Genomic DNA, 12,453 nt, shown 5'->3' with positions numbered 1-12,453 from the left:
TCTTTATGTATCACCATTCCATCCTGAGGATTTATACACACACACACACACACACACATATATATATATATATATATATATATATATATATATGTGTGTGTGTGTATGTGTGTGTTTATGTATATATATATATATATATATATATATACATATATATATAATATATATATATATATATATATATATATATATATATATATATATGTGTGTGTGTGTGTGTGTGTGTATGTATGTATGTATGTATGTATATGTTTTAAATTATGCATCAGGAACTTGAAGCCTTACTAAAGCCTTAGAGCTATAGAAAGAGTAATGATGGGAATAACACTAATAAGCAGATAAAGAGCAACATGGATACAAGAGCAAACTTAAGTAGAGGATATTCTAACATGTAAAAAAAAGAAATTGACATGGGTAGGACATATGATGAGAATGGCAGACACTGGGCGGTATTCATAAAGAAAAGGATATGCTTATACTTGCAAAATACGAAGGAAATCCTTCTACTTGTATTCATAAACATTTCAAGCAAAAGCTTCTACTTTTAGAGCAAAAACATATCCTTATAATCACATAAAAGTAAATGGTTATACATAAAGAAGACCCTTTACTTCAAATAAAGAGCATATGCTTCGAAAAAGCTGAGTCTGGTCAGTAGCAGACTGCAGTTCGAAGACAAAGGTTGTTCTGCCCGATTCTCAGCACGATGGCAGATTTTGTGGATGTGAGGCATGTTAAACAATACATGCCCCGTTTACCCACACTTGATCGTGATTTCAAGATGTTATTCCGTTTTGAAGAACAAAATGTACAGTGGCTTGCGGACAGATATCTTGTCCACACCTGGATTCTCGATGAAATATCAAGGTTAAGCCATAACTTGGTGATATGCATTTTACATTTGCTTTTGCATGTACAGTATAAACAGTTGGGAGAATACGAAGGCTGCTGTATTTAGGGATGTATGTATGTACGAACAGTATGTATGTATGTATGTATGTATGTATATATATATATATATATATATATATATATATATATGTGTGGTGTGTGTGTGTGTGTGTGTGTGTGTGTGTGAGTGTGTACAGTACATGGAAATATACTGTATTCATATAATGTATAAATATAGTTTATATATATATTATATATGTATATGTATGTATATATATATATATATATATATATATATATATTATATATATGTATATGTATGTATATATTACATATATGTATATGTATGTATATATATGTCTGTGTATATATATGTATATATATGCATCGTATAAATATACATATATACACAGAATATTCATATACTGCAAAAGCTTATATACATGCATGTATATAGGCATATATAAACTATATATATGTATATATATATATATATATATATATATATATATATATATATATATATATCTCGATTCGTACCAGAAATAGATTGTTCTAAATCCCAAACCTGAAATAATTAAGCTGAAATCAACTATTTCAATTCGGTTTGCTTTAAACCTCAATTACCCTTCGCCCTTCGTCCGGGTATCTTAAAGTTTCCTTCAAACTGCAAAGTTGAGCGTTTAGCGTCTTCAAAACTTTTCAACTCAAATCCATAAATCAAATCACGTAGTTTATTATTATTATTATTATTATTATTATTATTATTATTATTATTATTATTATTATATCATTATCATTATTATTATTGTTGTTGTTGTTGTTATAAAACAAGAATGGATTTTTTCGCGAGTCCTAAAAGAATTCGGAAGAAAATCTTCTCAGATTTCCAAATGGCTTCAGAAGAAATAGCCATAGACTTAGCATGGAATTCTGAATGCCTCCAGAACGGAATCTCGGAACGGTATCGGAATAAAACTTTCCCGGATTTCCAAATGGCTTCAGAAAAAATAGCCATAGACTTAGCATGGAATTCTGAATGCCTCCAGAACAGAATCTCAGAACTGTTTCGGAAGAAAACTTTCCCGAATTTCCAAAAGTCTTCAAAGGACATAGCCGTATACTTAACATGGATTTCTGAATGACTCCAGAACTGAAATTTCCAGGAGCAGTCCTGAACAACTCCTCCCCTAGCTTCAAATGACTTCTGAAGACCTGATCTTCATTTTTTCAAACGTAGCCTGCAACACCTCACATGATCTGTATGTAGCTGGCGAAATCTAACCAAGGAATTGCGCGTCAATAGGAGTAAGAAGAAATGAGTTGATGACTGGGAGAAGGATTTCACTTAACTCACAGAGATCGCGTTCTGGCGGAATGGGAAGCTGCCGGTAAGAATTGTGTTACGTCTTCGGAACACCATCAACTACAGATGGTTTTGGTTGCTGCCGAAGATGCCGATCGTTCGTTTTATATCGCCCGACCTATAGAAAGACACGGGATCTTCCGTTGGCAGCTGAGCTTTGAAGATCATAATGTATGCGCCTTGAAGGATCCTTTGCTTGGGCTTTTGCGACGATGTCTTATTAAACGAGACTCTTGGAAAAAGTACGAGGCTTTGCATCGGTGCAAAAACGGAATGCGGGGAATGAGGATGGACGCAGAATGGTTCAACTGAACGGTGAGTGACGTGTAGTTCTTCAACAGGATTGTCCCAAAATTCACCATTGGTAAATATGTAATGTTGCTCCTCATTTACTTTGGGATGATAGTGTATGCGGAGAAATCGATAGTATTCATCTCTTTACTCATTGCCCAGATAGGTAAAGAATAAATGCCTTCGATTTCCCTGAGGAATCTGACAAAGTGAGGACTCGCGGCACTGAAATCTCTTTTGAAATCTAGAAGGACACTAAGGAAAAGAGACAATGAAATCTTGAAAGAGACAGATAATCTAATGAAAGAAGATCTTGAAAACTAGAAGACAGGAGAGAACAGCGAAGAGGAGCCTCTAATGCCAGAGGCAAGACACCTAAAAATAGAGAGCCTCTAATGCTAGAAGTAAGGCACCTCAAAATATAGATCGAAGACCCTCTAATGCTAAAAGTATGGAACCTAGAAGTATATGTCAAAGAACTTCTAATGCTAGAAGTGTGGGAGCTAAAAAGAGGTCAAAGAACCTCTAAGGCTAGAGGTGTGGGAGCTAAAAAGAGGTCAAAGAACTTCTAATGCAAGGGGTGTGGGAGCTAAAAAGAGGTCAAAGAACTTCCAGTGCAAGGGATGTGGGGGCTAAAAAGAGGTCAAGGAACTTCTAATGCAAGGGGTGTGGGAGCTAAAAAGAGGTCAAAGAACTTCCAATGCAAGGGGTGTGGGAGCTAAAAAGAGGTCAAAGAACTTCTAATGCAAGGGGTGTGGGAGCTAAAAAGAGGTTAAAGAACTTCTAATGCAAGGGGTGTGGTAGCTAAAAAGAGGTCTAAGAACTTCTAATGCAAGGGGTGGGGGAGCTAAAAAGAGGTCAAAGAACTTCCAATGCAAGGGGTGGGGGAGCTAAAAAGAGGTCAAAGAACTTCCAATGCCAGGGGTGTGGGAGCTAAAAAGAGGTTAAAGAACTTCTAATGCAAGGGGTGTGGGAGCTAAAAAGAGGTCAAAGAACTTCTAATGCAAGGGGCGTGGGAGCTAAAAAGAGGTCAAAGAACTTCCAATGCAAGGGGTGTGGGAGCTAAAAAGAGGTCAAAGAACTTTCAATGCAAGGGGTGTGGGAGCTAAAAAGAGGTTAAAGAACTTCTAATGCAAGGGGTGTGGGAGCTAAAAAGAGGTCAAAGAACTTCCAATGCAAGGGGTGTGGGAGCTAAAAAGAGGTTAAAGAACTTCCAATGCAAAGGGTGTGGGAGCTAAAAAGAGGTCAAAGAACTTCCAATGCAAGGGGTGTGGGAGCTAAAATGTGCTCAAAGAACTTCTAATGCAAAGGTTGTGGGAGCTAAAAAGAGGTCAAAGAACTTCCAATGCAAGGGGTGTGGGAGCTAAAAAGAGGTCAAAGAACTTCCAATGCAAGGGGTGTGGGAGCTAAAAAGTGCTCAAAGAACTTCTAATGCAAGGGGTGTGGGAGCTAAAAAGAGGTCAAAGAAGTTCTAATGCAAGGGGTGTGGGAGCTAAAAAGAGGTCAAAGAACTTCCAATGCAAGGGGTGTGGGAGCTAAAAAGAGGTCAAAGAACTTCTAATGCAAAGGGTGTGGGAGCTAAAAAGAGGTCAAAGAACTTCTAATGCAAGGGGTGTGGGAGCTAAAAAGAGGTCAAAGAACTTCCAATGCAAGGGGTGGGGGAGCTAAAAAGAGGTCAAAGAACTTTCAATGCAAGGGGTGTGGGAGCTAAAAAGAGGTTAAAGAACTTCTAATGCAAGGGGTGTGGGAGCTAAAAAGAGGTCAAAGAACTTCCAATGCAAGGGGTGTGGGAGCTAAAAAGAGGTCAAAGAACTTCTAATGCAAGGGGTGTGGGAGCTAAAAAGAGGTCAAAGAACTTCCAAGCAAGGGGTGGGGGAGCTAAAAAGAGGTCAAAGAACTTTCAGTGCAAGGGGTGTGGGAGCTAAAAAGAGGTTAAAGAACTTCTAATGCAAGGGGTGTGGGAGCTAAAAAGAGGTCAAAGAACTTCCAATGCAAGGGGTGTGGGAGCTAAAAAGAGGTCAAAGAACTTCCAAGCAAGGGGTGGGGGAGCTAAAAAGAGGTCAAAGAACTTTCAATGCAAGGGGTGGGGGATAGATGTTGCCAGCGAGGCTTTGGGGGAAGGCGCGGCAGCGTCTGTGTTCTTTCTGATGCGTAAACTTAATTGAATACAAGTAAACACAGGGCATTAAATACATATTATAAATACTAAACTCTTTCTTATCTTGACAGCACAAATGAAATCTTACAAGTTCCAACATGTAACTAAGCGCTCCCGAAACACGAGTCAACCTTTTACTTCTGCTTGGAGGATATCCTCGCAAGTAAAAGGTAATCATTATGAATATGGAAAGAAAGATTTGCTTATACTTCTAACTTTTGCTTCAGAGAATTACTTTGTACTTCTACCTTATGCTTACAAGGATATCCTTCATTTTTATGAATACCTCCCAATAGATGGACAATGAGAATAACAGAATCTGTCCATAAATTTTGTAAAAATAGCAGAGGAAGGAAGAGAAGACGATGGATCGACGAACTACGGAAGTTTGCGAGCGTGGACTGGCACAGAAAGACTATAAACAGACGCAGGTGGAAGGACATGTCTGAGGATGAATATAAATACATACATTGACTGCATATATATATATATATATATATATATATATATATATATATATATATATATATATATATATATATATATATATATATGTATGTGTATGTGTGTGTGTGTGTATCAATAAGTAATAAAATTTCATTATTTTGTGACTACAAATTCTAAGTGTTTCATAAACAGAACAAAAAGCAATCACTCGTCTTGAGTGGTCAATACTAATTTATGGGTTCTGATCAAAATAGAACAGATTTTTTTTTTAATTCTTTTTAAACGGAAACAAACAAAGAAACAACAGATTTGAATTCCAATAGAACAAAAAAAAAAAAAAAAAAAAGAGAAAGAGAGAAAGTTTAAGACAAGAGGATTAAATCGCCTTCAAGTTTATGATCAGCAATTCGATCCTACGTTAAGATTTGAAGGTCTGGACATCAACTCATTCTTATAGGTGTCTCCGGCAGATATTCATGAACACGACTGGAGCGACCCATTACGGTGGCAGTCAGCCATTTATCTTTTGCCAGGGTTCATTCGAAGTGACAGTAAATGTATGGGTAGTATATGCGTGTGTATGTGTATGTGTGTGTGTGTGATTGCGTTATTCAGGTATTGACTTTATTTTCGTGGTTATTTTTCCTCTCTTATTTTTATTTCTCTTGTTTTTTTTTTTGAAGTTTTTATAGTTTATATATGAAAGGTCTAATTTAATGTTATTGTTCTTAACATTTTTAATTTTGATTGTTTATTTCTTTGGTTGTAGTTTATTTATTTCCTTGCTTCCATTCCTCACTGCGCTATTTTTCCCCGTAGAAGCCTTTAGGCTTATAGCATCCTGTTTTTCCAACTAAGATTGTAGCTTAGCTGGTAATAATAATAATAATAATAATAATAATAATAATAATAATAATAATAATAATAATAATAATGATAAGTTCATAGTCATATGAGATAGAGGAGGTATGGTTATCTCTTAGTGATATGAATAAGAGGAGGAACATATATAATTCTTGCGATATTACATTTGTTTTGTAATCAGTTATCTTTACCTTTCAGTTGATTGTTATCATCAGTTATCGTATTTCAAATTATTTGATTATATGTGCATATATAATCGCATATTACGTAAGAAATCATCTTATACATATACGATTTTTTTTTTACTAAGAATTCTTGAGAGAGAGAGAGAGAGAGAGAGAGAGAGAGAGAGAGAGAGAGAGAGAGAGAGAGAGAGAGAGAGAGAGTTACGGTGGCCGATGTGGTACTGTCATTGGCTGGTGATCGCTAGACTGGGGTTCGAGTCCCGCTCAGACTCGTTAGTTTCTTTGGTTGCTACAACTTCACCATCCTTGTGAGCTAAGTTTTGGGGGAGCCTATAGGTCTATCTGCTTAGTCATCAGCAGCCACTGCCTGGTCCTCCTTGGTCCTAACTCGGATGGAGAGGGGCTTGGACGCTGATCTTATGTAATATGGTCAGTTTCTAGGGCATTGCCCTGTTTGATAGCACATTGTCACTGTCCCTTGCCTCTGCCATTCATGAGCGACCTTTAAACCTTTAAACAATCTCTCTCTCTCTCTCTCTCTCTCTCCTCTCTCTCTCTCTCTCTCTCTCTCTCTCTCTCTGCCAGAGAGGAAGTCTCCCATCCCGCACAGCATCTTATCCCTCGTAATCTATTATAGAAGTTAAGGAGTCGTTAGCGCCTTTATCAGTCACGATCATCTCCCAGCCTTTGATGGGCGACTTCGCCTGGCCTTCCGCTGCCCTTACGCGAGTAACTCATTGACCAAGATATCATTATTTTCCATCCCCACCAGGGTTAATGGCTGTTAACTCTCTATTTCCCCGCAGCGTCAGGGGGGAAATTGTTTATTGCGTTGGGTGGACATTGGGGTTAATTTGCCGTGGCGACTTTTTGCATAGATGCTGGCGCTTTTTTTTATTTTTTTATTTGGGTTGTTTAGGTTTAGGGTGATTAGGACCAATCGGGTCCTAATGATTTATTCAGAGTTGGATGGTAATTCCGAAGTCGTGGATCAGCCTCTCTCTCTCTCTCTCTCTCGCTCTCTCTCTCTCTCTCTCTCTCTCTCTCTCTCTCTCTCTCTCTCTCTCTCAAATAGAAAACAAATATTTGTTAACTTTCGGGTTCTGATCTAAATAGTACGCAAATCCGTTTTATGTTTTCTGTAAACAAAGATAAACAAATAAACAAGAAATTTGAATATCAAATCTCTCTCGATTATTTTTCAAAGCAAATTGAAAATAAATAGATTCATACCGTGGATGTAAATGAAAATCTCTCTCTCTCCCTCTCTCTCTCTCTCTCTCTCTCTCTCTCTCTCTCTTTATTCTGTGATGAGTAGGTTATCCTCACAAACAGACGGACCTGCATTTGATTCCCCAACTGTACGGGATATGACGAGTGTGTAAGTTACCTAAAACCTTTATGCTTTTATTGATCTAATCAGGAGAGAGAGAGAGAGAGAGAGAGAGAGAGAGAGAGAGAGAGAGAGAGAGAGAGAGAGAGAGAGAGAGAGAGAGAGGTTACGGTAGTACTGTATTGTATGCTCTGCCAATATATACACTGTACTGTCAAATTATGAAAGCCTCGACGAGTAATCCTCACCCTACCTGGGTGAATTCGTTCTTGATATTCATAGGACTGTTTATATATATATATATATATATATATATATATATATATATATATATATATACAATATATATATATATACTGTATATATATATATACATACATACATACATATACCAAAGGCACTTCCCCCAATTTTGGGGGGTAGCCGACAACAACAAGAAACAAAACAAAAAGGGGACCTCTACTCTCTACGTTCCTCCAGCCTAACCAGGGACTCAGCCGAGTTCAGCTGGTACTGCCTTGGTGCCACAGCCCAACCTCCCACATTTGCACCACAGATGAAGCTTCATACTGCTGAGTCCCCTACTGCTGCTACCTCCGCAGTCATCTAAGGCACCGGAGGAAGCAGCAGGGCCTACCGGAACTGCGTCACAATCGCTTGCCATTCATTCCTATTTCTAGCACGCTCTCTTGCCTCTCTCACATCTATCCTCCTATCACCCAGAGCTTTCTTCACACCATCCATCCACCCAAACCTTGGCCTTCCTCTTGTACTTCTCCCATCAACTCTTGCATTCATCACCTTCTTTAGCAGACAGCCATTTTCCATTCTCTCAACATGGCCAAGCCACCTCAACACATTCATATCCACTCTAGCCGCTAACTCATTTCTTACACCCGTTCTCACCCTCACCACTTCGTTCCTAACCCTATCTACTCGAGATACACCAGCCATACTCCTCAGACACTTCATCTCAAACACATTCAATTTCTGTCTCTCCATCACTTTCATTCCCCACAACTCCGATCCATACATCACAGTTGGTACAATCACTTTCTCATACAGAACTCTCTTTACATTCATGCCCAATCCTCTATTTTTTACTACTCCCTTAACTGCCCCCAACACTTTGCAACCTTCATTCACTCTCTGACGTACATCTGCTTCCACTCCACCATTTGCTGCAACAACAGACCCCAAGTACTTAAACTGATCCACCTCCTCAAGTAACTCTCCATTCAACATGACATTCAACCTTGCACCACCTTCCCTTCTCGTACATCTCATAACCTTACTCTTACCCACATTAACTCTCAACTTCCTTCTCTCACACACCCTTCCAAATTCTGTCACTAGTCGGTCAAGCTTCTCTTCTGTGTCTGCTACCAGTACAGTATCATCCGCAAACAACAACTGATTTACCTCCCATTCATGATCATTCTCGCCTACCAGTTTTAATCCTCGTCCAAGCACTCTAGCATTCACCTCTCTCACCACTCCATCAACATACAAGTTAAACAACCACGGCAACATCACACATCCCTGTCTCAGCCCCACTCTCACCGGAAACCAATCGCTCACCTCATTTCCTATTCTAACACATGCTTTACTACCTGTGTAGAAACTTTTCACTGCTTGCAACAACCTTCCACCAACTCCATATAACCTCATCACATTCCACATTGCTTCCCTATCAACTCTATCATATGCTTTCTCCAGATCCATAAACGCAACATACACCTCCTTACCTTTTGCTAAATATTTCTCGCATATCTGCCTAACTGTAAAAATCTGATTCATACAACCCCTACCTCTTCTAAAACCACCCTGTACTTCCAAGATTGCATTCTCTGTTTTATCCTTAATCTTATTAATCAGTATTCTACCATACACTTTTCCAACTACACTCAACAAACTAATACCTCTTGAATTACAACACTCATGCACATCTCCCTTACCCTTATATAGTGGTACAATACATGCACAGACCCAATCTACTGGTACCATTGACAACACAAAACACACATTAAACAATCTCACCAACCATTCAAGTACAGTCACACCCCCTTCCTTCAACATCTCAGCTTTCACACCATCCATACCCGATGCTTTTCCTACTCTCGTTTCATCTAGTGCTCTCCTCACTTCCTCTATTGTAATCTCTCTCTCATTATCATCTCCCATCACTGGCACCTCAACACCTGGAACCGCAATTATATCTGCCTCCCTATCATCCTCAACATTCAGCAAACTTTCAAAATATTCCGCCCACCTTTTCCTTGCCTCCTCTCCTTTTAACAACCTTCCATTTCCATCTTTCACTGTCTCTTCAATTCTTGCGCCGGCCTTCCTTACTCTCTTCACTTCTTTCCAAAATTTCTTCTTATTCTCTTCATATGACTGACCCAGTCCCTGACCCCACCTCAGGTCAGCTGCCCTCTTTGCCTCACGTACCTTGCGCTTTACTTCCACCTTTTGCTCTCTATATTTTTCATACTTCTCTATACTATTACTCTGCAGCCATTCTTCAAAAGCCCTCTTTTTCTCTTCCACTTTTACCTTCACTCCTTCATTCCACCATTCACTGCCCTTCCTCATGCTGCCTCCAACAACCTTCTTGCCACATACATCACTTGCAATCCCAACAAAATTTTCTTTTGCTAACTTCCACTCCTCCTCTAAATTACCAGTTTCTCTTACTCTCACCTCGTCATATGCCATTTTCAACCTTTCCTGATATTTACTTTTTACCCCCGGTTTTATTAGCTCTTCAACCCTCACTAGCTCCCTTTTACATCCACCTACTCTATTCCCCCACTCTTTTGCTACAACTAATTTTCCTTCCACCAAAAAATGATCAGACATACCGTTAGCCATACCCCTAAACACGTGCACGTCTTTCAATCTTCCAAACATTCTTTTAGTTATCAACACATAATCCATTAATGCCCTTTCTACTACTCTTCCATTTGCCACTCTTACCCATGTATACTTATTTTTATCTTTTTTTTTAAAAAAGCTAGCACTTATTACCATCTCTTGTTCAACACACATATCTACCAGTCTCTCACCACTCTCATTTTCACCTGGTACGCCATATTTCCCAATGACACCTTCTACCTCTCCAGCACCCACTCTAGCATTTAAGTCACCCATAACAACTACATAATTCCTTCTACCCAGTCCTTCTACACACCTAGTTAATTCATTCCAGAACTCATTCCGCTCTTCTTCACTTTTCTCACTACCTGGCCCATACGCACTGACAAACGCCCAACATTCCCTACCCAACCTAACCCTTACCCACATTAACCTAGATGATATCTCCTTCCATTCCACTACTTTACCTGTCATCCATTCACTCAACAATAAAGCCACACCCTCTCTCGCTCTTCCCCTTTCAATCCCAGACACTCTACCAGACATTTCACCAAACATCACTTCACCCTTTCCTTTCATCTTTGTCTCACACAAGGCCAATACATCCATCCTTCTACTTCTAAACATACTTCCAATCTCACATCTTTTACTCTCTATCGTACTACATCCACGCACATTCAAACACCCCAAAACTAGAGTGCGGGGAGCAGTCACTCTCCCCCCAGCTCCATCTCTTTGTTGCTGTCTCACAGGATACTTTTACAGGAGAGGGGGTTCCCAGCCCCCTCGTCCCGTCCCTTTTAGTCGCCTCTTACGACACGCAGGGATAACGTTGGCGCTATTCTAATTGTTTTATGCCCCCGCGGCCACAGGGGGCATATATATATATATATATATATATATATATATATATATATATATATATATATATATATATATATATATATATATGTATGTGTGTGTGTCGTAGCCCAGAAGTATACGACCTCTTAGGGCCACTTACAACTCGATCAAGGTTTTATTTATTACTTTGATTCGTTTCCCTTTCTTACTATTAAGATAATATTTTTCAATTTTATATTGTCTTCCTGTATCTGCAACATTTTTCGTGTTTCACATATTAAGAAATCTTCAATTAATTATGAGAAAAGATTTTTTGTTTCTTTCTTCAGTAAAAATGTACTTGTTGTTGATAAAGAAACTGATACATAATATATATGTTAATAAACTATTATGGTATTTAGATCTATCTTTAAAAGCTTTCTATTTTCATGAATGATTATTGCCCACTTTTGCTCTGGCTATGAAATTAATTATTCCTTATTTATTCCAATAGTTATTGTCATTTCTGATGTATCATATCAGCCAGCCAAATCTGTTTACTCTCTCTCTCTCTCTCTCTCTCTCTCTCTCTCTCTCTCTCTCTCTCTCTCTCTCTCTCCGAAACCCCGCCCATTGCATGTCGAACGAATCAGAGGCCAACATTCAATAATTCTCGACCTTACCCACTCGACCGCCATGCCTAGTTCATGATGAATGGTAGATTAATAGCTACAAATGTTATCCTTTCTCCCCTGGCACTGAACTCTGACCCGTCGGGGCATCCATCATAAGGCTCAGTCTAGCCAGTCAATTGATTTGTATGTTGCAGGTCACGTGACGAGGTGTCTTTGATTCTCTACATATGAAGGATTCGAGATTCGTTTCGGCCGATTGAAGATTCGTGGATGATTTATTCGTGAGTTTTTATAATTATGTATTTTTTTTTTCTATTTTAAATTGCTTTTTTTTATGTTTCTTTTGTATATCTGTTGTATGGTAACGAATAGACGAGTGAAGTATTATTACGTTATTTCTAAATATCTTTTTCATTTTACGTTATTTGTTACGATGTTTTTTACGTTAAATATTTTACACTTTATAGCACATTATCGTTTTGATATAAATTGCAAGCAAAATCTTTTATATGCTTGACAGTATTTGCGTAAGATAGTAATTTTTCTTTCTTGTTAGAATATAGAAAATAAAAAAAAATCAT

The 12,453-nt window shown here is 38.5% G+C and overlaps 1 long non-coding RNA gene across 1 annotated transcript in view; it reads left to right on the top strand.

The window, feature by feature from the left end:
• Positions 1–12,153, top strand: part of LOC137658224 (uncharacterized) — a 69,870-nt gene extending 57,717 nt beyond the window's left edge. Inside the window, exon 3 of the long non-coding RNA XR_011047282.1 lies at positions 12,067–12,153. This is a non-coding gene — a long non-coding RNA (uncharacterized lncRNA). The remainder of the gene's footprint in view (positions 1–12,066) is intronic.
• Positions 12,154–12,453: the final 300 nt, after the last annotated feature.

This window comes from Palaemon carinicauda, chromosome 19, assembly GCF_036898095.1.
Source record: "Palaemon carinicauda isolate YSFRI2023 chromosome 19, ASM3689809v2, whole genome shotgun sequence".
In the NCBI taxonomy this organism is placed as follows: Eukaryota; Metazoa; Arthropoda; class Malacostraca; order Decapoda; family Palaemonidae; genus Palaemon; species Palaemon carinicauda.
Note: the sequence above shows the minus strand (reverse complement) of the source record. Positions and strands in the feature narration are given on the sequence as shown.